The 25,402-nt window shown below is 42.9% G+C and overlaps 1 protein-coding gene across 13 annotated transcripts in view; it reads right to left on the bottom strand.

The window, feature by feature from the left end:
- POMGNT2 (protein O-linked mannose N-acetylglucosaminyltransferase 2 (beta 1,4-)) overlaps window positions 1-25,137 on the bottom strand; it is a 55,483-nt gene extending 30,346 nt beyond the window's left edge. Inside the window, exons 1-5 of one of the 13 annotated variants that reach the window (XM_085569404.1) lie at window positions 25,001-25,127; window positions 22,665-22,780; window positions 12,436-12,607; window positions 12,219-12,355; window positions 9,467-9,572 (exon numbers count right to left, since the gene is read on the bottom strand). The gene's annotated coding sequence lies outside the window, so the exon portion shown is untranslated. Of the gene's footprint in view, window positions 1-4,308; window positions 9,415-9,466; window positions 9,573-12,218; window positions 12,356-12,435; window positions 12,608-20,420; window positions 21,244-22,664; window positions 22,781-25,000 lie in introns of those variants that run through there. The other 12 variants (XM_085569426.1, XM_085569415.1, XM_085569409.1 and 9 more) reach the window with 12 other exon arrangements.
- Between the last annotated feature and the right edge of the window lie 265 nt (window positions 25,138-25,402).

The following is a 25,402-nucleotide window of genomic DNA, read 5'->3' as shown; positions in this document are numbered from 1 at the left end:
GGATACCCAGGGCTCTGCTCCACGTGAGTAATACGCCCCAGTTACCAAAGAAATCGATTGGACTGACATTTTTTTACTCTCTGCTTTGAAATGCTAAAGTACCACCCTTCAGCACCAGGAGACACGGCAACTGATAGACCAGAGCCAAGCCAGAAGAGACATGCATGTAAAAGCTGCACAGATCTTCTTGCTGCCAAGCTGGCAGAGGGCAATGATGCCCCATGGGAGGGGATGGGATGTGCCCTTGAGGACTCCTGAGAGGAGTGGGCTGCAGGGGAGCAGAAAGAGTGAGAGAGGGATGTAGAAGAGGCAGATTTCCCTGGCAGTGATGCTGACAGGGCAGAAAGCAGCAGTCTTAGAGCCAGACAAGGAGAATTCAACAAAAACACTGCTGTGGGGACAGCTCAAGACTGTGCAGTGGAATTAAGAACATATCCTGAGGCTTGCAGCTCGGCCACAATGGATGCTGCTCCAGCAGCTAAGAGCCTGTGGGAGTCACTCTATTTTTGGTCAGCTCTTCTTTACTCTTTTTCCAAGAGTTCACAGGCATGAAGAGCTTACCCCATTTTCTTCCTCCACCCCCATTCACTTAGCAAAAGCATCACTGTCTCATTCTCACAGCCCAGCTACTTCTCCTCTAACCAGCACTGGCTGCTGGTGAACAGGTAAAGTCTTCAGGAATATTCATCTGGTTTCTTCACCAGACACTTCTGGCAGAGCCCTCCAGTGTCTTGCAGGTCCATAACACTCTCACGCAAGTTTGGACACAGCAGCACCTTCTGCCTGTTAGCTACAGGTTATCTGATGTATTAAACATCCTCAGGAAGTGGTAAGGACATAGGAAGCATAGATGGAGACACTGTTCTCCATCTCCTGTTAATGCCTAGGAGATCAGAGTGGGCGGGATGAGAGAGGAATTTCCACTAATAGGCAGTTGGCACAAAGATCTGTTTGGATTCATTTAGGAGATGAGTTCTGTTGTTCTTTTTTTAATTGTGAAGCTACAGTAGGATGAATCACTAAAGCTATTAATATGATGGACAGTGTTCCAAATCTCCTCTCCATTTTAAAAACCGTAATTGAGGTAAGAAATGGGGAAAAAAGCTACAAAATCCACATAAAAAATCCCAACTACAAAAAAGACAAACATACACTACTAAGACCCCCAAAGGGGAAAAACCAAGAGCTTGATTATGGAGAACAAGGGTGAACAGGATGACCAGCATGCCTAAAGAGGGGTCACTTATTCCTGCAGGTATTAACAACATGAGAAGTGCTGTTTTTGTCTGTTTAGACCTTGATGAACTGTTGTTACCAACTGCCCAAACATTTTCTAGGCCAACGTTCAGCTTCCCATAGCTACAGCAGGCTAAAAAGCCTCATGAAATGGGAAACCAAAAAGTATGAAGAGACACATTTCCAGAGAGCATCACCACTCTGTGCACAGAGGGAAATGCCTCCTCATGAAGGCCAACATGGCTTTGGCCCAGCTGGTCAGCTCCTGTGCACAGCCTGCCAGTGGTGGCAGGGTGTCCAAACAGAACCATCTCCACAGTTCCCAGAAACACAACACAACTGGAAGTGGACTGGGGCTGCCCCTGCCACAGGACAGTGAAGGAATTAGGGCAGAGTTTCATGGGCAAGAAACAGGCTTCTTGTTATGGTAGGTAATGGTGGGAGGGGTAGAAGCAGATATTCCCTCCTAAAGGACATTTTCCCCATCAGCACTCCCTACCCCTGGATCTATCTCTTGCTAGACTGGCTTTCCAGGACCAGTACAGGAAAAGAAAAGCATGCAAACGTGGCATATTGCCCACCCCCTGCAAAATGTCTTCTGTTCTTTTTCCCATCCCTGATGCAAGAGGCTTAGCTAAGGATTCAGTGTATGTAACACATGCAGTTTTAAATACCTACCTCATTCATCCTCAAAACAGAAGTTGCTAGAAGGCAACTTTCCCAATTGGAAAGAGGGGGAGTTGGGATTCAGCAGCCAAGAATTTGCTTTTATTCTCATCTCTGTCACAGATTCCCACAGAACTACAAGCAAGTCAATCCCCATAGTCCAAAAAGCTGTTATCATCTTATTCACTCTATTTATTTAATGAGATACATATATCTTTCACAGTACATAGCACATTAAAGGAACGATGGTACAATGAATGATTGATATACTGGAACATTTTCTTTGTAAAAAGCAGCCAACTGTAGAAGTGCTGACTTTTTAAACAGAAAAAGAGCAGATTCTTGTAGAGGGAGTAAGCCCAGCAGTTAAAGATAAAAATATCATTATTGAAGCCTGATACAAAGAGGGGACATTAAAAATAAGAATATATTGACTACATAGTCTGAAGAAGAATTTTTAAAATAGAGCTTTATTCAGAAAAAAATTTCAAAATATAACAATATATTTTAAAAGCCCCTGTCTTATAAAAACCTTATCTATAGATAACTGTGATCAAATTTAGGTCCATCTTCAGTTTTTATGGTTCAGCATAAGTGAGGAATAGAAATCAAAACTGTAAATCTTTCTATATAAGACTGCAGCCAAGGAGACTGAGGCTCTGTGCAATGGTCCCTATGCAAAAGTAACTTCCACATGAACAGGAGGAGATTGCTGGCTACATGACACCTCCCAGCTGTGCTAATGGATAGAAAACCCAAGTTTTCTGCAATTTAATTTCCGAGTCTGTGAGAGCTGGGACAGGAAGAGATCCAACCTGACTTGCTCAATGACTACCAGCCATTGATTTAATATTTGTTGATACTCCTGTCTTCATCTACAAAATAACGGGTTAAAAAAAATTCCAACACTAAGCAGTCAATGCATAGAAGCAAGCCAGAAAGCTGAGCAAAAAGTATAAATCTAAAAAAGAATATTTCTTGGGCTTTTAAGATCTGCATTTCCATGTTCTCCATCCATAATGGAGTATGAAACTCTTTCCCCATTAAAAAACCCAGATCTCAAGAAAATTCCCTTAAAAAAGATGCATTTTTGATAAACAAGCTTGAGGTGAGAGATATAAGGAAAATGAGCTAAAAAGGTGATGAAAAAGAAAAAAAAAAGGTATTTCTCTCAACCGTCAAGTCTTGTTCACCTTCTGAGAGTCCCAAGCCTAAAGATGAAAACCCAAGTAACACAAAAAAACCATGGCTAGACAGAGGGGAAAGCTTAACAGGCAGAGTTCATTCCAGCTGATCTTTGTTCACCTGAGTGTCCTATTGAAACCTATCTGGTTACATTGTCATTAACAGCTGTCATATGAGGAAAAAACCTCTCGTTCTGTCTGGTCTCTTGCTTTTAGCCTCTAAACAAGATACCTTTGTCAGAAAAAAAAAGTGTCAAGAGAGCAGAAGTTTTATCTTACTTTAGTGGTCTGCCTAAAGCAAAGACAGAGCAGGGGTGGCTGAAGGCAAAATTTACTAATGCTGCAAAACTGAATTAAAAAGAATACAATCCCAAAGTACTGAACAAGACGATCTTCAGCCAGTCCAACTGTGCCTCTGGGGTTTAGCTGCCATTTGTTATTCTCTGTATTTTATCTATCCTTTCTTTCTGTGTTCTCCAGCAGGCAGAATTCTCCTGTTATTGCACAGGAATAACCTGTGTTATTTGGGTACTGGGACTGGTGCTTAGCAGCACTCACAGCCTGAGCTCTCCCTGCTTTCCATCAGTATGGTGCCCAGGACCGCTCCTGTGTGCTGCAAATCCTAAGCAGGAGCCAAAATCGTTCAGAGCACAGCACAGCCAATAAGAACAGTGACAATTCCCCCTTGGTTACCACAAGCTCCACATTAGCATGTTTTTAGGGGAAGGTAAAAAAAAAAAAAAAAAGTAATCCCATAGCAGCACGTGTCGGGCAAGAAATACATTTCTGCAAACCTACAGAATTTAGTCCATATCAGAGATGTTTTCCCTGTGTTTCCCTACGAGACTTTTGTTTAAAAATGATAAAGCAAACCACTAGTCAGACAAAGAGGGACTACAAAGACGTGGGATTACAAATGAACTATTGACTCCCTCCCCACATGTACACACACACAGAGGAGGGTGTCAGTGTGAACTTGCAAGGAAGGGGGGAGCGAGGAGATATCATCGAAAGCATGCCAACCTCCCCCCTCTCCTCAGTACACTGCAACCAGGACTGCCAACAAAACTGAATTCAGAGCCGTATGTGATCAGCACAGCAAACACAGCACAGTTACAATGACACCCAGCAAAGAAATACAGGAATTCAGAGCATCTGCAACCTTTTTAGTCTTGGAAGTGCTATCACTGGTAGATCTGTGTTTCAGCACATGCACGCATACCTGGTGTTGCTAAATAACAGGAAATGCTATCCGGTGCCTCTCTTTCACAGGAGAAAGAAAAAAGAAGACACCTCAAAGCTATGCTTTGCAGGGGAACGAGCACCCTCCGGTCCTCTTCTTTCGTCACCACAAAGAAAAGGCAAAATCCCACCTAAGAGCTCTCGCACCGTAACCCGCGCCCCACCGGCAGCCGGAGCTACCTCTGTCCCCAGGTCTGAGCATGCTCTGTCTGCCGGCAGTGTCCTATCGCTCCAGCTGGCTCACCTCAATTTGTTAGCCTCCCAGAGGTCAGCCTTGCATGCAGGATGATTTGCTGCAGTATTCCCGCAAATCCCCGACGGGCGGCCACACTGAAACAAACACCACCGTGCTGTTTCACGGAGCTGAGCATGTCTTGGGAGACAAGCAGCGAACTGCTTTGGGGAGGGGGGACACACGCATTTTAGAAATCCTGCTTTTGAGGATCATTAACGCCACTGCTACTCCGAACACTTCACACAAAAGAAGAAAACAATAGGAGAGAAGGGAAAAAAATGTCCCTTGCTTGAAGACCTGAAAGCCTTTCGTCGTGCTTTCTAGTAATTCCCTTAGCACCAGGAAAGCAATTTCCCAGCTGTGATGGTCAACAAATGGCTTAGAATTGAACAGGGCTGTGATTGCCCTCCTTCAGAGACCCGGGGAACGGTATTTTCATACGGAAGTTATTTTTTTATGGTAGAAACAATTCCTAAGCACAAAGGCACAGAAATTATCCAGGAGCTTATAAGACAATCTCCTACTGCGCACAAGCTCACAGAGGAGGTGAGTGCCTTACACAAACCTTCACAGCAGAACTTGAACCTGTGGGGGCTGAGCAGCTTCATGAAGATGGCAAACCAGATAGAACTGAGTGGGAACTCTTCCAGTTCTTATCCCACAATGGCATCTACATGCAGATCATAACCCTCCAAAAGGCTCATGGTATGAAGTCACACCATTAAACACAGGAGTGAGACCCCAGCCCTGCAGGGACACTCCTGCAGAGTGATCACAGGCAGATCACAAACAAACATATAAGGCTTTGCAAATGTGTTGATAGTATACTTGCAGGACACATCTTGTTCAGTATCTGTCTGTGAGGATCTTCCCTTTGAGACCTAACAGGTAAAATAAGAAGGATGAAAAAGAAAAAAAGTTCTCTAATACCTTCTCCCACATGCTCAAGGCAGACTTCAAACTACATCATGAGCCTACACCTGTCCTGAGGGGATCTCAGAGAGACACTGGTCCATCACATCTGCCTGGGAGAAATAAATAATAAAGAAGAAAAAAGAGAAGTGAGCCCATCCAGTGCCCTCAGCCTGTCCTACTGGGAATAAGGAAATCCAAAGTCACCCTTCTCTTTTTAAGACCATCTCATTGTCCCGTTGCACCTCTGAATACAAATATATTGCCTTGTGCAGAACAAGTCTGATATTTTTCCTCTGAATTTTGTAACTCTAGGAGTGGACTCAGATTTAGAGCTGACTTCACTTGAGAAAATACATGTTGACTTGGTGTTTTCTGCACATCAGAAAGCTCCACAGCATGACCTACCTCCCACTGATGCTAACAGGAGCCTTTCCACTGACCCCACAGATCTTGGTTAGTGACTTTGTCAGTGGGACCCCTGATAACCTACACACACCATGTTGGTCTCTGTCTTAGACAAGCTTTTATTTTACTGGAGAAGAAAGGATAACATATACAGATTGTTCTTCTATTTATGAATAAGCTTATTCTCTACCGCTGGAATGAGTTATATTAATAGACTTCTTAGGTACAATTTATCACAATGCACAGAGAGTTTAACCCCAGTCCTGAAGAGGGTTCTATTTGTTAATCAGCCACACCACAAAGTACAAAACTACATCATTAAGGGGTGGGGGAGGAACAATAATAATTCCAGCAACTGTGAAATAATAACCGTCCATTACTATTGCACCATAAGGCACTAAGTGTGGCAGTCCTGTGCTCTTCACAGTCAGCACCTACTAAAAGCTGGTAAGGTTTGAATAGGAGATCTTGGCTCAGAACTAAGAATTTGATGACTATTTAATATCCCTCATGAAGTTGCAGCCTTCAAAAACAGCACCACATTTTAGAACTCCTAAAAAGCAGTACAGCACAAACAAAACCCATCAAGCTAGCAAGAAAATCTGAATAGATCCCCCTCGGTTTAGGGCTGACAAAGAGCAGGTAAATAATTATTTACTGAATCTTTGCAGGGCACATATATGTTGCAGGGGTGCCTGCATCACTCTGAGTCACAGCATTTATTATTTATAGTCCCAGAAGGACTCTCTATAAGAAATTATTCCTCTTGCAGTGCTTTTGAACCAAAAGTGCATTTCAGTTTGAGAGCACAAAAAAAATTATGCCTGAACTAACAAAAAAAAGTCTTTGTACTAATAAATACAAAAAGCACACAAAGGAAGCATTTGGTTTCTGGACACCAAGATTGGGACTTCACATAGAGAGGATGACATTTTGATTCTGTAGAAGCTAAAATTAGAACTCATGCCAAAAGGACCAGGACTTCAGCCAAATATTGAAAATTCCTAAGCAAGAATATACTTTGATAGGATAAAAGGTATTTTTCTGAAGAATATCTCAGGGGCCAAACCCCACTTTGCTTAAGTGCTTCAAGAATGACATGCTCCCAGGCTTAAGAGATGTAGGATGCAAGTTTTAAATAAATATTAGGTTTAAAAAGGTTTAAGTATGATCAAACATATTTGACACACATACACACACACTCAGGTTACATGTCTTGACATCAACCAAATTCTTAGGTATTTATTCTCCTCTCATATATGAGCATGTTTTATACAAATAAAACATATACTTGCCTGCTATCTGAACTTGCCACATACTAAACTACTCAGTCTAATAAACCCCTCCATCCCTATTAGGAACCACCCTAGCAGCATTGCAGGGACACACTGGCCTGCTCCTGCAGCTGTATGCAGTGTGTTGGGGGAAGAAAGGTGTGGGAGAGTCACCTGCCAGTTCCCAAGGCAGGAGATGGCTTTGGTAGCTGTTCTGATTCAAGTTAGGTGTCACTTGTGCTCTTTCAAGTTCCCATTTGGCCATTAGTAATGACAGGTCAGCAGGGTGACAGAGATAAATCAATTCCCTCTCCTACAGCTTTGCCAACTGCACACCTGCAAATGTAATTAGTGCCAATGTGTCTGCAAGGGAATCTGAGACAATTCATGCTCATAAGAGCATTTTGGTAAGTCAATGATGTTCAGCAAGACTGACATGAGAAGCCAAGGATAAAACATTGCCTGTGAGATCCCTGGGTAAGGCACCACCCTGGTTGCTCTGCACCCTTCCCACAGTTGCTATTTATTAACTGCTTTTGCCCAGGCAACAGGAAGATCTTCTGCTCTCTCTCAGATGACACTTCAATACTAAGCCACAACCTTACCTCAAGAAACACATCTCCCATTTTACAGACAAGAAGACTGAGCCTGTCAATGAGATCTGGGTGGGATACACCACACCAGCATTCATTAATAGGGGAGCACCTTCCTGTCAAAAATCTACCAACAATCAAAACCTCTTGTGTATTCCAAGGTTGTATTCATGGGCTTCAGACTCAAGACAGAAGCTGGGGCCTCCAAGACCACAGTCAGAGTAAACATGGTAAAGGACAGAGAGGAGTAAGTTACCAGGTCTGTCACCGTTGCTCTGGATCTGCTGGAGGAGTAGCCACAAGCCTGACATGCCCTGCTTCCCACATACTTTCCTCCCATCTTATATTCCCACTGCACTTGCTGTGCAGAAGGTTCAGGGGCCTCCTGCATGCCTGGGAAACTCCTCCTGGACCCACAACTTAGCCTGAAGCTGGAGGCCATGTCAGAATTACTTGTCCTGGTAATTTTGGAGGAAAAGGAAGAGAGCCTCTTTTTCTGTCTGTTGAGACAAACAGGGTAGTCATAACCAGCAAGTCTCACAGATGTCTTAGTGAATTAGGATTTTAATATCACAGCAAAATACAGATATTGAAAGGAAAAACACCCCGAAGGTGAACATCACAGGTATGGAAGAGACATAACAGAAATACAAAACACTGACAGGAACTTTGACAGATCTATAGGGGTGAACAGATGACAACTGTGTAGAAGTATCCAAAGGACAAGGGCTTAGGATGTCCAAGAATTTAACTGCCTTCACTGGATTATGCACCTGGTTTGCAAGTGGGCTGCAGCTGTTCCAGAACTGATAAGAACATCTCAGTTTACAAGCAGGATTAAGGAGGGCTTCAAGGATCGAGGTCCAGGACTTGGATGGCCTTTATGGGTGCCTTCCAACTCAGAATATTCTATGATAGAACTGCTGCCTGAAGCTGCCTTTGTTCTAACCTTCCAATTTTTCTATGCTGAGAGACTTTGTGCTTTCTTAAAACCTTGCAAATCCAAACCTACAAACCAAAGTCCTAGTACTTCATGGAAAGAACTCCACAAAGAAGCAGTAACAGCATCTACAGTCTTGATCAAAACAGCACTTTTGATTTAAGCTGGAGCATGTGCTTCAATTAGCCAGTCTCTGACAAATGCCTGGAAGTAGCTAGAACAGCAGCATGACAGGAAAATAGTTCAGAGCCAAACTAAAAGAGAATCTAAATCAAATCAGGGGAAATAAAAAGGTTTACTGCCATTTTGAGTCCCATTATTGCAAACTGATTGTTTTGCCTCCAACGCCCCCTTCAGCCACACCTGTATAACATATCCTCACATTTTAAAGGATGCAGCCAGAATACAACCCAACCCTATTCCTAAAACAGCAGTGTAATATTAACAATAGGTAGGAGCAACACTATCACAGGATACCCTCCCCTGCAGTGTAACTTGTTAGACTGATGCTAAGGGAGCACAAAACATCTGTGTTCTGAGTGGGGAGGTGTTGACAGTCACCTGAAATTTCAGAGCAAAGCATTAGGTCTCACAAATCTTAAAATAACTTATACAGGAGGTAAAAAAACCAAACAAACAAACAGTGTTTCCTGACAGCATAAACCATAAGACTTAAAAATATCTGCTGGCCAATTAAAAAATAACATAACAACTTGGTTTTGGGAATACTTAAAAATCCCAGTCTGATATTCCCCATGGAAAAGAAGAATTCTTACCTCATCCCTCATCTGATTACAGTATGATCAAAAGGCCCAGAAGAGAAGTAGTAACACATGGCTGCAGGTCAGGCATTTACTGTTGCTCTGAGGGCTACTGCTGCTACTGACAGGAGGGAGAAGAAAGCAAATGAATCATCTTTCTCAGCTTCAACATGAACCACTGCACACAACAGAGAAAGTGTGATGGATACACTGAAATAATTGTAAAAGCCCATTTACATTCCTCCAGGTGTCATATGCAACCATTTACAGTTCAATACCTAAGAAGAGCTGCTTCATGCCCTCAGCAGCTTGAAAATTCATGGAACGACTATTGAATTTAGGCATATTTATCAAGGGCACAGCAGCAAGAGGAAGAAGTCCAAGTCTGACCTGATGGGAAATTTTTGTATTAGATTTGCTGTTGTATTTATCCGAATAGTAATAAACAACCAAGGTGGTTAATTTTTTGCCCCATTTTTTTCCCTACCAACAAATCAAGGTATCATTTCCTTACAAGCCCTTCTTGTGACACACTTGTGTGGATAACTAAATGATATGACATTCAATATACACAAGAAGGTGAAAGTTTCAGAGAAAAAGCAGTTAGTACCTGTTGAAAGAGGAACACCTGCAAAACTACTGACATAGTTGCTATCCACCTATAAAGAAGACATTTAACTATTAGAGAGTGTCCAGAGAAGAGAAATAAGGATGGTGAAGGGTCTGGAGGGGAAGCCTGACCCTTCGATGATGGGAGATTCCTTACCCAACCCTGCCACAGCAGCTCATTTCTGTTCCCTTCCTTCCTACCAGCATTATCTGCTGCCTCTGTTACACCAAATGCTGAGTCAAATCTTTGGCAAAGAGAATCTCTTCAAGTAACTGAAGTGTAACCTCACTGTCACTGAGAGAAGAGCAACATCAGCCCAATAAACCAACTGCTGTTCAAGACAGCTCCATTTAAAAACATCTGCCCTTATTCATTTTGCACAGCTCTGGATCCACGTGCTGGTATTTGCAAAACCAAGAATAGAGAGGTCTTTCAGCTACTTTACAGAGTATTTCAAGACATCAAGGGCTCTCCAGACAGCTTCCTACATCAGGATGTGCTTTTCCATCTCTAGGCTTCTGCTGGCATTGATGCAGCCATCCCCAGAGAAGCCACCTAGCACAGGGAGGGTTGGAGCAGGGCTGGACCCTCTCAATAGTGAAGCATTCCTAAGATGAGCCATTGTAAGGACATAAGGGCTGTCACACCCAGCAGCCTCAAAGAGGAAGGTCTTGTGACCTTGAAGACAAGACTAAAGTATACATATGTATTGGCCTTAGGCAGTGAATCCTATCCCAAGTCTGGAGAGGTCAGAGAGAGAGGACATTTACAACCTTCCTGCCTTGGCTCATCCTGCTTCATCCCTTCTGTATGAGAATGATGTGCTTATAATCTAGCCTGGAAGCTGACAAGAACAATCTGCTGAGGTAGCCAACCCTTCCTTCCAGGCAAAGGGATTAAAGCTACAGCACAAAAAAGTTTCTCTTGCAACTATGAAGACCCAAACCTGCACCTGTGTTCCTGCAGCAAATATGTAAAATGAGAAAGCCCAGAAGTCAGGGACTGAGGACTGACTAGGAAACAGCCATCTTGCTGAGTAACTTAGTTACACAAAATAACCACCATTTCTTTACCATCGAGGTGATGAAACCAAACTAAACCCCAAAATACACCGAAATAAAAACCCTCTTGTCTCATTTAATACACTTAAAGCTTAAAAATAAGTATGCAACACAAGTCTTGTGTTCCAGTGGGACAATACATGCACATAAATTAAGCAAGGACTAGAGAACTTTGTGTATAATAGCTTGCCTTGTGACCTCTGTGCTAAGTGTATATATATATTTGTATATAATACATATGTATGACTATTGCAAAATTCATATAAAAGATTACAATTAAGACAGACATTACATATTTCTCCTATGTTTATACCCACATAAAAAGATGATTAGTCAGTGATTTTATAAATCCAAATATGTTAATTTCAATGAGCTGCTAGCTTCCCAGCTTTAGCTTTAAACTTTGACACAACTGTAACAGAGTCAGAAGCCAAGATGCTGCAAAGCCTTATATAAATGTGTGTGGAACTGTCCAAGGCAACCTTACAGGAGAAAGAAAGGTGAGAGCAACTCCAATCTTCATTTTCTATTAACTCTCAGGTCTCTACATGAACATGAATAACAACCTAAGTAGTAAAGAACAAATGGCCAGAAGCAAGGAGCAGAGGTAAGAACAAATCATTAAAAAGTGATAAGCACCAAGGGCCCTAACTTAGCTTAAGGCAATAAAAATGCAGACACACAGGGAAAACCACATCATGCCTCCTCAAAATGAATCTGGTCATATAGTTTTAGTGCTGAGTAAGTGAACTGCCTCAGTGCAACACCACAGTGTCTGCTAGAAAGGACAGTATTTCATCTGTGTGCTTAGAGGTCTGATAACCTATTTTCCCAGGTGTGCCTCTCTCTCCTTCTAAAAGAGAAAATTACACAGTAAATTAATCTTTGTGAACCTTTTTATTTTTCACTGCTCCTCCTCTTCCCTCCCGCCACTCCTCCTATCCGTTATGAAAGGTAAGCAGGAATATATTGAAAATAAAATTGAAATCAATGACAACAGCAGGAACAGCCTGAGTCTGGTTTGGCTCACAAAAGTGAGTTTATGATACGGTTGAGTCAGTGCAAAAAAAGAGGTCATGAAAGTGCTGTCACACACCTTTCTGGAGAGAGCTTTCTGTCCACTTAGCTACAGATGAAAGCCTCATCTGCTCAGGGAAACTAATTTTCCAGTGCAAAGGGATTTCAATTCACAATCCACCACCATCCCACTGAATTTACATTACATGTGGCCAGCTGGGAGAGAGAAAAACAACAGCAAAGTAAGATATGAAACAAATCACAACTCACTCATTTCCAATAGATCAAAGGCATACCAGTGAGTGTTCTGTGTGATGGACTGGGGTCGCTCCGTAACTACATCTGACTGTCTGCTTGCCAGAAGCACATGCAAAACCCCACCACATCCAGGGAATCATTGACAATACTCAGTGTGTTCTTCTGTAGGGGGAGTGCAGTCCCTACACACAAACTCAGAAGGGTTTTTTCCTAGGACAGAAGGGACAGAGACAGTTGATTTCAATTTCTTTCAAGACGTTTCCAAGGTATGTTACATAGACTGTGCTTAAGTATTTCATTGGTCACCTATGATTCAAAATTCACATACAGCTTAAAACTGCATATGACTCTCTGAGCTTCAAGAAACCAAGGTCTAAACTCTCAGTTGAGTACTACTCTTAGAACAAGACATTCACATTAGTACACCAGTGAAGAGAACTGAACCACCAAGAGTGTACTTCAGCAAAGAATATGCAAAATTGATCCCTAAAACATAATGGGTGAATTTTTAGTACCAAAAGACATTAAAAACTCACAGCATAGCTTTGAGAAGAATGTAGCAGAAACATCCCAGTCTGGTGTATAAGCTCTGAGAAGGGAGAGCAAAGATTCCTTTTCAGCATTAGCTATAAACTTCACAAGAGGAATCTTTAAAAATCTATATGGTTTACTATCAGAGAACATAACTAGATGAGTAAGAAAGATCTGTGTGCAAGCCCACTTCATACAGGGGGTTCATTGAGCATAACCACGAAATCCATCGTAGTTTCTTGATGTCATTAAAGCATTGTCCTAATGCACAACTCTAAGCTGAAGAAAGAGCTGGTTCTCTGAAACAGAAGTAGCCTATGCCAAATTTACACAACAAGGACTTCCAGTCAAGAACTCAAATCCTGCAATTCAGCTGCTCTTTGCTTCTTCAGCAATAAAGAAGCCAGCACATCAGACTTTAAAGACATCTTTCCCTGCAAATTACATGGTAACAATATAAAACAGAGATTGTATCACACCCACTGTCTCTTGAGAGCAAAAATACATGTAAAATCAAATTGTTAAGGAAAAACAGTAAAAATATGGAGAGGCAATTAACACCATATACAAAGAAATCTTTGCAATTGAAAACAAATGATCTGTTTTCACTGAAAACAACACTTTCTCAGCTGAACTCAGGCAAGTAAGCTGTGTGGTACAAAAGCCATCTTTTCAGAAATACAAGAAACCCCTTCTGTTATGATATAAACTCTTATTCCTCTCATCTTTAATCACAAGCTCCATATATGCCACCTCCACACAAGAAACAAGAAATGCTTATTTAATATCTTGTCCCCTTTTTATGTACATGTGGTCTTCAGAACATCCAGCAGCTGAAGAAGGGGTTCCTGGATGCAACTGAGCAGAGAAGTTCAGCTGCCAGTGAGTACCTGCATCTCTGCTGCAGTTTATATGGCAGAATCAAAGGGCAGAGGAGAGGAGAACATTTGCATGTGTGCTTTGAAAGGAAAAGGTGAAACATTTTATAATGGAAAAGGGAAACATCAGTTGGTTTGGATGTGAGAATTGTGCAGCATAGCCTCTCACAGGTATGACGAAGCAAGCTTTGGAGCATAAGATGGTGAAAAGGCAATGAAAACTGGAGGCAGGATGGCAAAACTTTGTGAAACTTTTCAGCTGACACTGGAAAATCTTGAAGAGATGAAGGGGCAAATTACTGAGCTCTTTGCTTACATGGCAGTTGTAAGGAAAACTTCCAAGTTAACTCAAAATAGTCAACTATACTTAAACTTAGGTGTGTCACTTCTCAAACCTAAACAAAACAACCCAAAAGAATAAAGAAGACCTAGGACTAAAATAAAGGGAAGGAAGAGAAGAAACAAGTAGGAGGGGAATACACAACAAAAAAAAGACACACTTGGACAAAAGATATACAACAGAAGGAGGTGCAACCTTCAGAGACTGCTCTAGGGAAAAAAAAAAATACCAGACAGATAGATTATCTTTTCTATCTGTATTTATCCATAAAACACCAAGAAATTTCCAGTCATGAGCTCGAGACCTCATTGCACTGTATGACGTAAACAAAATCACTTAAAACACAGGAGAAGAATGTGAGAATGTCAGTGCCAGCCACAATGCTGTTGGATCAGCTGGTGGTAATTCAGTGAAACCAATGCTATAAAATCAGTGCATCAGGAAAACTCAGCTTCCATCTCTCTTTTACAGTCTCAAGGAAGCAAGTGGGATGACATCTTATTCAGTACCAAAAAAACCCAAATAAAAACATTTCCATCTGTACACAAAAATGATATATCACCTCCCATTTAGAAAACTAACTTAAATCCATGAGGAAAGACATAGATGACTTCACACTACAAGGAATATGTGGACAGCAACCAGAGCACTGCATCCTCAGAAAGCACACATGACATCAAATACCAAGAAGCAAGAAATATGGCAGGAAAACAAACTACAGGGGAGGAAAGAAAAGAGTCACTTCCACTAAAGGACAGCCAGAAAAACAACCAGATAGAAAAAAGATCATAGAATATGCTAAGTTGAAAGGGACCCATCAGGATCAAGTCCAACTCCTGGTCCCATGTAGAACATCTTAAGAATCACCGTATGTCCCAGAGCATTGTTCAAATGCTTCTTGAGCTCTGTCAGGTTCAGTGCTGTGACCACTTCCCTGGGGAGCCTCTTCCAGTGTTCAGCCACTGTTTGGGTGAAAAACTTTTTCCTGATCTCCAAACTAAACATTCTCTGGCTCAGCTTCATGCCATTTCCTTGGGTCCTGTCACTGGTCATAAGAGTGAAGAGATCTGTACCTGCCCATCCTTTTGCCCTCCTGAGGATACTGAAGACCACAATGAGGTCTCCCCTCAGTCTCCTCTTCTCCAGGCTCCAGTGACCTCAGCCACTCCTCACCAGGCCTCCCCTCCAGACCCTTCACCATTCTTGTTGCTCTCCTCTGGACACTCTCTAATAGTTAAATGTCTTCTTTACATTGTGGCTCCCAAAACTGCCCCCAGCACTTGAGGTGAGGCTGCCCCTGTGCAAAGCAGAGCAGGACAATCCCCTCCCTTGCCGGCTGGTGATGCTGTCCCTGATGCACCCCAGGACACACTTGGCCCTCCTGGCTGAGTTAGGAATTACTGAGAATTTCTACATATTTCCCTGCTTGCAAGGGAGCAAAAGTCATGCACTCCTATGTAACATCCTCAGTCTCTTCTAGTGTATACCTTCTAAGCTGAGGTGCTGCATCGCCTGCTACAAACAAGGCTCTCTGCTCATGGTTTACTCCGCTCACGGGCAGAGTGCAAAAAGTGAGTGGAGGGATGCACTGTAAGGTATCAAACAATTGGCATTTCCATCTGCATCAGTTCACACTGTTGTGTGACAGTAACACAGAACAGCTAAACCTGCACTACCTTCAGACTGCTCTTCAAGGGGACAGGAAAAGGCTCATTTTCTTATCCCACCTCAAGCCACTAAAACAAGTCAAATCTCCTCTCATAGAATGAGCTTTGCTTACCCCACACAGCATGATGCCAGGTATATACATCTAATGGAAGCAATGCTTTTGCTTAGATTTAAGGATGTGCTTAACTCCTGGCTGGATCTGCACTTTCAAACACATCTCCTTGTAGGCCAAGGATTTGCATTCTTACACATCTTTAAACTTTCCAGGACATGGCATTTATCATTCTGACTGTGATAAAGGATGGCAACACCCTGCTCATTTATCTTGCTCTCAACACACTGCAGAAAACAAAAATATAGATTTTTTTACTACAAGGTGGAGGACACTGATCTCATTCTCACTCTCTGATAATTTAACTATAGCATAACATCATCAGATTTAAATCAGAAGAAGGAAGAAAAGGCTTGAAGAAGCAAAACCAAAAAAAGTGGGGGAAAAAAACCCACAAAAAAATCTGTTTACAGATCACATCTGAAAAGAACATCTCTATTAAACATGATTTCAGAAGAATTGACAAGGATAAATCCACATGCAGCTCCAGGTATTTCAGCCTGAATGTGGAAAATACACATTATTCTGAGTTTATGAAGGGCCTAGTTTTATCAGTACTTTTAATATATACTTTCTTGGTTCATTTTAGACATATTGCAAGATTTTAAACCAACAAACTTGGGTGCTCACTGATTTTTAAAGACAACAGCTCCCTATTTTTTAACATGTTTTTGAATTATGTGTGGGCTGTGTACTTCTTCAGACAGAGGTACTCTGAAAAATTATGTTCTACTTCCATTCAGGTGCTTCAAGTAATCTCCACCCTCCCACCTCTTCATCACATGAAGTAATGATGAAGACTGCACGTCAGTCATGCTGCAGACTTGTTCAGATGCCTGAAACCACACAACCCGTGTGTTGAGATCCTCATCTCAATTATTAGAAGCAGAATTTTTTCCTACAGTGGGCTAGGCAGGTCCTGAGGGGGTGCTGACTGGAACACATCCTCCACAGCCAACATTATGCCAGACTGCATCCAGCTCCTCTCACAAGTTTCTCCTGATGGGATTGCTCTCCCTCCTGACTTTCTCTTTGATGCCTGGCTAAGTGATTTTGGCTGCACCTGTGGTCTGCAATACATTTAACAAACAGCATAGTGTGCTCCATGACCTAGCTGCTCCAGAGCCACATGCCTGTGGGAATGCTGCCTAGAGCATTAAGCCCACTGCATGTGCTTGAGCGCACACAGCCCATTTTGGACCCGCTTCATTACCCTTTTCTCAGCAAGCTTGCCTAGAGTTAATTTAATGCATTTAAGGACTGAAGACCAGCTTTGCCACCCTGCAGTGCTATCAAATATGTTACAGGCAGAGGATTTGGCCATATTCCATCTATGGGGTTTCTTTCAAAGTTCACTTCTTCTGAAAATAGCTGAGCTGATGCTTGAGTAGTATGAGAACAGTGCTCCATCCACCACAGATCATTGCCACCATGGAGAGCTGCTGCATCTTCACACTGACTCTTGCATACCCAATCCCTTCCCTATCAGAGGAGTGGGATCTTTTCCAAGTCTCTTTATCTGATACTTTAAAAGTATGCTACAAGACTGGAGTACACTACAGTGGTCCCTACATTCAGGTTCTACTGGCCTGGTCAGCTTAATATCATGTTCCTCTTGACTGCCACAGAGAGCACTTGCAGTCTCCAGTCCAGGAAGTAGTATCAAGGACTCACAGGAGTAACCAGAGGCAAGTAAATGCTTTCCAGCTTCTTCCTCAGCAAGAGTCCCTTGAGCTTGGGGACTGTCATCTTAAGATCCAAATTACCATGGAAGAAAGCTTTTTCCTTTTCAAGGGTGACTTCCAACTTTATCAACACTTAGGTAGGATGTAATGAGCATGAGCCCTGGTATAACCAGGACAGCTTTGAGAGAGAAGGGGGCGAGACTGTGTTCAGAGCCACACCTGGACGTGCCTTTGCAGTGCAATCCCACCTCTCTCTACAAACAGGCTTCCTCCCAACCCATTCAGAAATACCTGTAATATGCTTTCTACCAGTACTATATAAACTAAAAACCTTTAAAGTTCAAACACAAATCACTTACTTTCTGATCTAGCCAATTGAAAAATGATGAATGACAACAGGTTGTGAAATTTACCTTGTCACCAGCATATAATTGCTACTTGGAGCTTCATATTGTAGCAGGGAAAAAATGAAGAACAAAACTGAAGTGCTTATGGCTTATTTGGATTCTGGTTTACAAAGCACAGCATTATCTTCATCAGTGTGTGAGGAAATGCAATTGCACTGTGGATCTCTACATCAAAAACCATCTATCTTAATTAATTATTTGAGTATTATACCAGCAAGAAAAGAATTACTGTAGTTATTTCAGAGTTGCTCATTGCTTTTATACATGTGATCTACCTGCAAAGGTTAATATGAATTTGTCAAAAATCTAAGTTAATTTTAGTACAGAATTATTATGGTATTAGGATTTAGGATTAACATAATGAGATACTATGATTATTAGGATACCTAATGGTATCCTAACAAATATAAAAATATTTTGAGGTCTTTCTAAAGAGGGCCTAGATAAGGACTGAGGAGTAAAGGAGGAAAAAAGCCTGCAATTTAAGTAGGTGTGAGATTGTCTACAGATGGAGAGTTAAGGATAGAGAAAAACTAAGGCGCCCAATGTCAAAGAAAAAATGAAATCAACAACAAAGCTACAGGCAGACTTCCAAGACCTTCCAAGTGAAATTACACAGTTTAGGTGCACTTGGTTTAAAGTTCACTCATTCACCTTTCTTCACTAAAAAAGTCATCTATAAATACCAGAAATAAAAGCCCACCAATCAAAGGCAATCAAAGCTACAATTTAAAAGCTAGCTCTGGCCCTCTGTTCTTCCCTTCAGGCTTCCAACTTCCCATCTCAGGACTGTCAGTAGCTGTCAGCAGATCATATGAGAAATTCATCTGAACATACAACATAACTTGACAGGCAATACATCAGAAAACCTAGATGTGACAACAGCAAATTCCACCAGATGGTCCTGGATCATATCTATCTATTAAAAAAATTCTGACAGAAAAAAAAAATTCTAACCACACATAAGCAGAGCTTCTGAGGAATGGAAAAAAAATCTGGTATATGCACTGTTTCACCCTTTCTCCTAACCATTCCAGAAAAGAAAATACACAACAGCTCCAGCTTGTCCTCAACAGTTTGTCCTGTCATTAATATCTATATGAATATTTCATCCTCCTCTCCAAAGAAAAGATTTCTAAATAAAGATGCCTCTCCAATAAAGGCAGTATGCACTACTAACAATGTTGCTTTTCAATTGAGAAAATTCTGTCAATGACTCTGGAGCCTGGTCTTGCTCTAGTACCAGCCTGATCTCCAGGAACACCAAAACCATGTGGTTAGCTCTGGGAGTAGCTGCGAACTTGAAGCACATTCAACACTCCCCGTTTGTCACCTTTCCCATCTCCCTGTTGCTCTGGCAGGCAGCAGATTCTGTTTGGGTTCAGGCGGCCTACAAACCTCCTCAGCCTCTGCAGCAACTCTTTTAGGAGAGACCTTAGATTGCCTTGTCCACTGTCAGTCACACAGGTCAAACACTGACTGTCCAAACCTACCCTCAATCCAGGTAAAACAGCCTTTGATACATGTGAAGTACAAATCACATTCCAGCAGGCACAACCTGCTCCAGCCTCAGGCCCACATGAAACAGTGCTGTGGCAGGCACAGGGTCAGGGTACTGTGCCACCCTCTGAGAGATGAATACAGTCCCATGGCAGAAAACTCCACGTTCAGAAGCAGCTCTATGGCTATTGCACTGATGCTGTCAGTGTTCTTCAGGTGAGCACCACCAGCTTAGCCACAGCAGCAGCTCAGCTGTGACAAAAGTGACACGCCTACGAAACGTAAATCAAACTGGAGCAGGCTGTCACTGCTCAAGTGAGACCCTCAGGGACACCATTCCTCGCTCCTGTTCTGCTCCTGCCTTCTACAGCTGTGTGCAGATATGTGTTTTGCTCTGTGAGAAGTAGTTGTGTGTAACTGCAAAAAACTATCATGTGTCCTTGTCCTCCCAATTACCCATGCTTGGAAGTAAAAAAGTATTTAGTCAAATACATTTTTAATTGGTAAAGCAAACAGACATGAATCTGAATGCACAGAGGGAAGGAAGACAGTGAAGGATGTGGCATTATTTTATCATTGTTTAATAGGACAGGATAGTGTTCCAAGTCCTTTGGAAATCTGACAGTTGCTTTGAATACAAAGCTGTGACTGTGGTAGAAAACAGATCTACTCCCTATCAGTGCACAAGCTGCACTCCACAGCTCTGGGCTGAGGTAATCTCTCTTCAGGCCAGTGTGGCAAAATCAGTTTCCACCAAGAAACCAGACTGATCCTTTAACCAAGGAGTAGTTCTGTATATCACACAAACCTTTTTTCTTCCCCTAAGGACAGCTCCTTCCATTATAGACTCTCCTTTGCTGTTAATCGAAGTGCACCCGTTTCCTGAGAGAGAAACACCTGTGTGTGGGATTACTCCAGTGCGCTGTTTATTGTCTCCATCTAATCCATTTTACAATTATCACCTTTAGCACAGAGAGAAAGCTACTTTTACATCATAGACCTGAGAACAAAAAGCTTATGAAAAAAACAATTTTCCCCTCCTCCCCAAACTTCAACAAGGACTATACGATTTTTCAATATGCTTTTGTCATTTTGACATAAAAGTCAGTGACATTTTCAAGTTTTGTTGTTGTGCACCAGTGGGGTTTCAAAAACTGCATAAGAACATAATTACATTTACAGACACTTTTGTCTGGAACTTAAATGTTGCAACAGCTATAATAATCTCTTAGAGATAAGAAAATAAGCATTTAGCTCAAAATGTATGTTCTGATTAAACTGAAAATGGACACCATCTTTTTACTGGACTGCCTTTTGGTATCTAGAAGATTTTTCTATAAATACTAGACTATGATTTTTCAAACCATCAACTCCCTACACAGAGAAAAATACACATCTTACTATTTAACTGTTCTTAGCCGAAATACTGTAAGAGAAGACATAACATGTATTTAATAAAATTAATAGAAAGTCACTTCCTCCCATTCTGGTATTTAATTATATCTCATTAGAAAAGCAAAAAATAGTGCAAATCAAAGTCTATGAATCAGCTGTTTACTTTATTTATAGGCATTTATATAGTGCTCATCACCATAGCAACCAGGAACCTTTTCTTCTTCTTGTTCAAAGGAAAAGTTGTAATTTCAAAATGATCCTTTGGTGTCACAGTGCAAATAGGTACTTAGGTCTTTTGCTGCAACTCTTTAGGCAGGTGGCTGAAGTATACTAACCAAGTCAAAGGTACGAGGAAAAAGACAGAAACAGAGAAGGAGAAATAAAAGAAAAAGAACCATGAAACAAGTGAGAAGGAAGGAAAGAGTACAGGGCTTTCTTATGAAAATCCACAACGCACCATGTCCCACAATAAACCATGATCACCCCAGTACTTTTAACCTGTAATAACAAGTGTCTGGATCATGGAGAACAGTCCAATTAATGAAGACAAATCAGCAAGTTCTAAATTTATGCTGAGAGCACTGGTGAATATTCTTAAGCAAGGATTTCTAAAAAGATAGTAGCTTAAAAATGAGGCTGCGGAGGGCTGTCTCCCTTTTGAGAAGCAGAGAAGTCAGGAGCCTCACTTTGACTACTACTCTTTTCTGAGCCCCCAGCAATTAGGATTTATCAAATTCCCACAGAATTAATAGACCTTTTTAAAAATGCCATCTGCTCACAAAACATCAAAGAAATGTGTAAATTAGAACACTGCTTCTGCATACACCATTATAGAGTGAATTACTAGGTATGTCCTGCAATTGCAGTTTCCTCATGATACTGCTGGGAACTTCTTTTCAGACCCCCAAAAGAGACTGAAATTGGTTTTTACACTATTTCATCTGGCTCCTTCCCACCATTGTATAGATGATACACATACATGAACAACATAGTATTTCAGATTCTTTTTAAAGCTAATGAATTTCTAATTGGGACAGAAAGAAAGAAAAAAAAAGATATCTTTGGCCTGTTGTCATTTTGTTATATAAGAGACATTATCATGAAGATTTCCTCAAGACACTGATATGTGAAGTTATTATTTTCAACTCAGCATTTAGCTTGATCCTAACTTCCTCATAAGCTAATACTGTCCAAAGCAGTTAAATAAGGAGTGTTCAATTGTTACTAAACTAAACATATAAATCTTTACTCAAGACTGGTGGTTATTTTCTAGTCTTTTTTTTATAGTGTATTCTAAATAGGGCAGAAGCTGCATGTATGACAGCAGGAAAAGTGACAAGTTCCTTATCTGGAAAAGCACCAGCAGGAACTGTTATCAGAGCAGACCAGCTCTTTTAAAGTGGATTGATGAAGCTATTTTTAAAAACACCTAATAACATCACAGAGGAGACTCTGATCTCTGCAAAGGTGAGCTGCACAGCTCGATACTCCTGGGAGGCAGCTAATGAAACTGAAGCTTGTCATGCACAGGCTGCGTCCAGTAATTGGCTTTGAACACCCGCAGCTGAGCCTGCCCCATGCTGAGCTGAATGCCCCACTCACAGCTTGTGCCAAACGCAGGCAGAGCCCGGCGCTGTCTGCCATGACCAGGAGTGAGTGGCCCTCACTCCCCTGCCCATGCCACCAGGCAGAATCTGCATACTTGGAAGGCAAAGAAAGAAGCCTGCTTTCTTCCAGCCCCTCACACCTACCACTTGGCTTCCAGGACAGGGAGAGAAAGGTGGCAAAGTGGTGCCGGAGCAGGCGGTGTGCTGATGGAGAAGGGAACACATTCTACCACAGAAGGTGAAGGAAAGTGGGGGAAGACCTAAAAGGAGAAGGAAGAGGGTTCCATGTCATGTCTTCATCCAGCACAGCAGAATCACCAACAAATGCTAACCCTCAGTAAGTGCTCTGTGCCAATGGCACAACATCCCTTAGAGACAGCCACTGGCTTCCCCAGGAAGGCAGCCAGCAAAACAGGGGAGCATCACTCATCTTCCCCAAAACTCCACTGACTCTTCCTAGCCCACTCTTCCTGAACTTTGTGGACCTACAGATCTACTCCACCTCTCAGTGTAAACTTCAACACTGAATTTTGCAACCACCCCGGACCACAGCATAGGAAAATACTGTCCCACAGTGTGAGAAGACTTTGTCCTTTTGAAGAAATTTTATCTGCATAGCTAAGGATATCTGATCTGGTTCTCGTTCTGTGGTTTAATGCTCTCCTTTGCACCACCTTCTTTTTCATGATTCTTCCTGCCTCCCACTACTTCCTAGAAAAATCCACTCCTTCATAGCCTATATACACCCTGACTGGAAAAGTAATTTTAAGTAGAAAGCAGTTTCTTCTGCTGAGAAAAGTCATCTATGGCTCTGATCATTTCATAGTTTTACTCATGGAAGATCTCTAAGTCTCTGTGTTTTAAAACACCTCCTAAAGACCTTGCTATGTTAGAGCACAGGCCAGATACATTAAAAACTCTGGGGAGCAGCAACTGAATGTGGCTTAATGTCATAGGGAACCATTTAAACCCACAGCACTTATGGAACACTTTAAAGCAACAATTTTTAAGAGAAAGGGCGTGAGAGAAAGGGGAATGAGAATATTCAATTTCCAGATGATTGAAGCAAGCCTCAGTAAGTTCACAGTGAGATGCAACTCAGGAGATGGGAAATTTAGCTGGAAAGAGATTTCCATATAGTCAATCCATTTTGCACATTGCTTAATAGAGAGTGGGCTCTAAGTAACTAGTTCCAAAACATTCCCAGGCATCTAGAGTGCATGTTCATGGCACACTTCACAAGTGTTTGAAGCTGAACTCCAGCTTTGATGACAGCTAATTAAAACACAAAAGTGAGACTCCAAGTAAAACTGCCACCTTGCAATCATAAACCGTTCAAAATGCACTCTGGCAGAAAAGCAGACTGCAAGGCAGCTTTCCTGTATCTAGTTCACACATTTGGTATCTACCACGCTTTTGAAAATGACATTGCAAAATAAACACCCTGTCTTACAGCTGATGTGTTTAGCATAAGTCAGATTTGTTTCAGGGAGAACGTCCTTGCAGAGAATAAGAGCTCTTTTGGTTCCCAGCTAAGTCAAGGCTTGAGCTAACAAGCCAATCAATCAGTTCAAGCATTTTGAGATTGCTCTTAAAAGGAGCCGTTTCTGTTTTATTACCACAGTCAGCAGTCACCGTTTAAAAGTCAGCATTTGTCAATAGTTACCCCAACTATGGCACTGGTGTGAAAACGCTGATACGTTCCCTTGGCTCGAGCAGTTGTTCAGATACAGTCCTTACTCTCATCACCAGAGGAGACTGTGCCTCTCCAATTTATTTATTTTTCTAAACATGAAGCCTTTACCTTCATAGCCCATTTGAACGCTGGGTTAATTGAGGGGGGCTGTAAGGAAGCAAGGGGACCCAGCAGACATTGGTGAGCCCACCCTCGGAACATGTGTGTGCAATGCATCCAGAGCTGACACAGGCAAGAGAAACTTTTCCACCATGCTTAGTCAGCACGCAATAATTAAGAAGGTGCAGGATGTGATAAACCCGGCATCCGTATCCACTGGGGCCAAACTCGCAAATTCATTGCTAAGCTTTCAAAGCGGAAGACAGGTGTCGGGGGGCTAGGGGGGGTTGTTGTCCCAAGGCACTCAGCCATCAAGGAAAACTGTCAGGAGAACATAATTACATCTTTACCTGCCCCAGCAGGCGTCAAACCTGCAGCGCCTTTGACCTCTGGGGAGGTTATGAGAGTCGGAAGCGAGCAGCTGCCGGCACCGCTCAGCCTCCCCGCGGCGGCGGGGCCGGAGCGCTCCCGCTGCCGGCCGCGCAGAGCTGTGCGCGGCCGCGGCGCCAGCCCCGCTCCGGGCGGGCTCCTGCCTCGTCCGTGCCCCGCCAAGGGGTCGCCGCCGACCACGAGGGTCGTGGCCCCGCTCCCTCATCACCGCTCTCCCTTCGGGACAACAGCGACCGCCACCCCCACGAACCGCCCCTGGGGTGCCCGGGCCGGCCCCTGCCCCGCGCCGCCTCACCTGCCGCCCGCGGCAGCGACCGCCCCTCGGCCCGGCCCGGCCCCGCCGCCGCCTCGCTCGCCGCGTGTGTCCCCGCCCGGCGGCGGGCGGGAACCGGGCGGGAACCGGGCGGAACGGGGCCTGGCAGGCGGCGGCCGCGCATGCCCGCTGCGGGCCAAGGGCATTGTGGAGGCTGCAGTTCGCGGCGCCCTCAGGGCTGTGTGTTGCTTGGGCGCTCAGCGCGCAGCCTGGGCCCGCTCCTGGCCCAGCGCACAGCTGCCCCCGGCCCTGCCCGGGGCTGTTCCGCGCACAGTCTGCACCCCGTGCCAGCTCCCGATCCTGCTCCCACCGCAGCCCGCCGGGTTCCCCTCCCGGCTCTCTTACCAGCCCGCCCAGCCCTTGCCTCCTCGGCCGAGCGGTTTC

Source organism: Lonchura striata, chromosome 2, assembly GCF_050655825.1.
Source record: "Lonchura striata isolate lonStrDom1 chromosome 2, ASM5065582v1, whole genome shotgun sequence".
In the NCBI taxonomy this organism is placed as follows: domain Eukaryota; kingdom Metazoa; phylum Chordata; class Aves; order Passeriformes; family Estrildidae; genus Lonchura; species Lonchura striata.
Note: the sequence above shows the minus strand (reverse complement) of the source record. Positions and strands in the feature narration are given on the sequence as shown.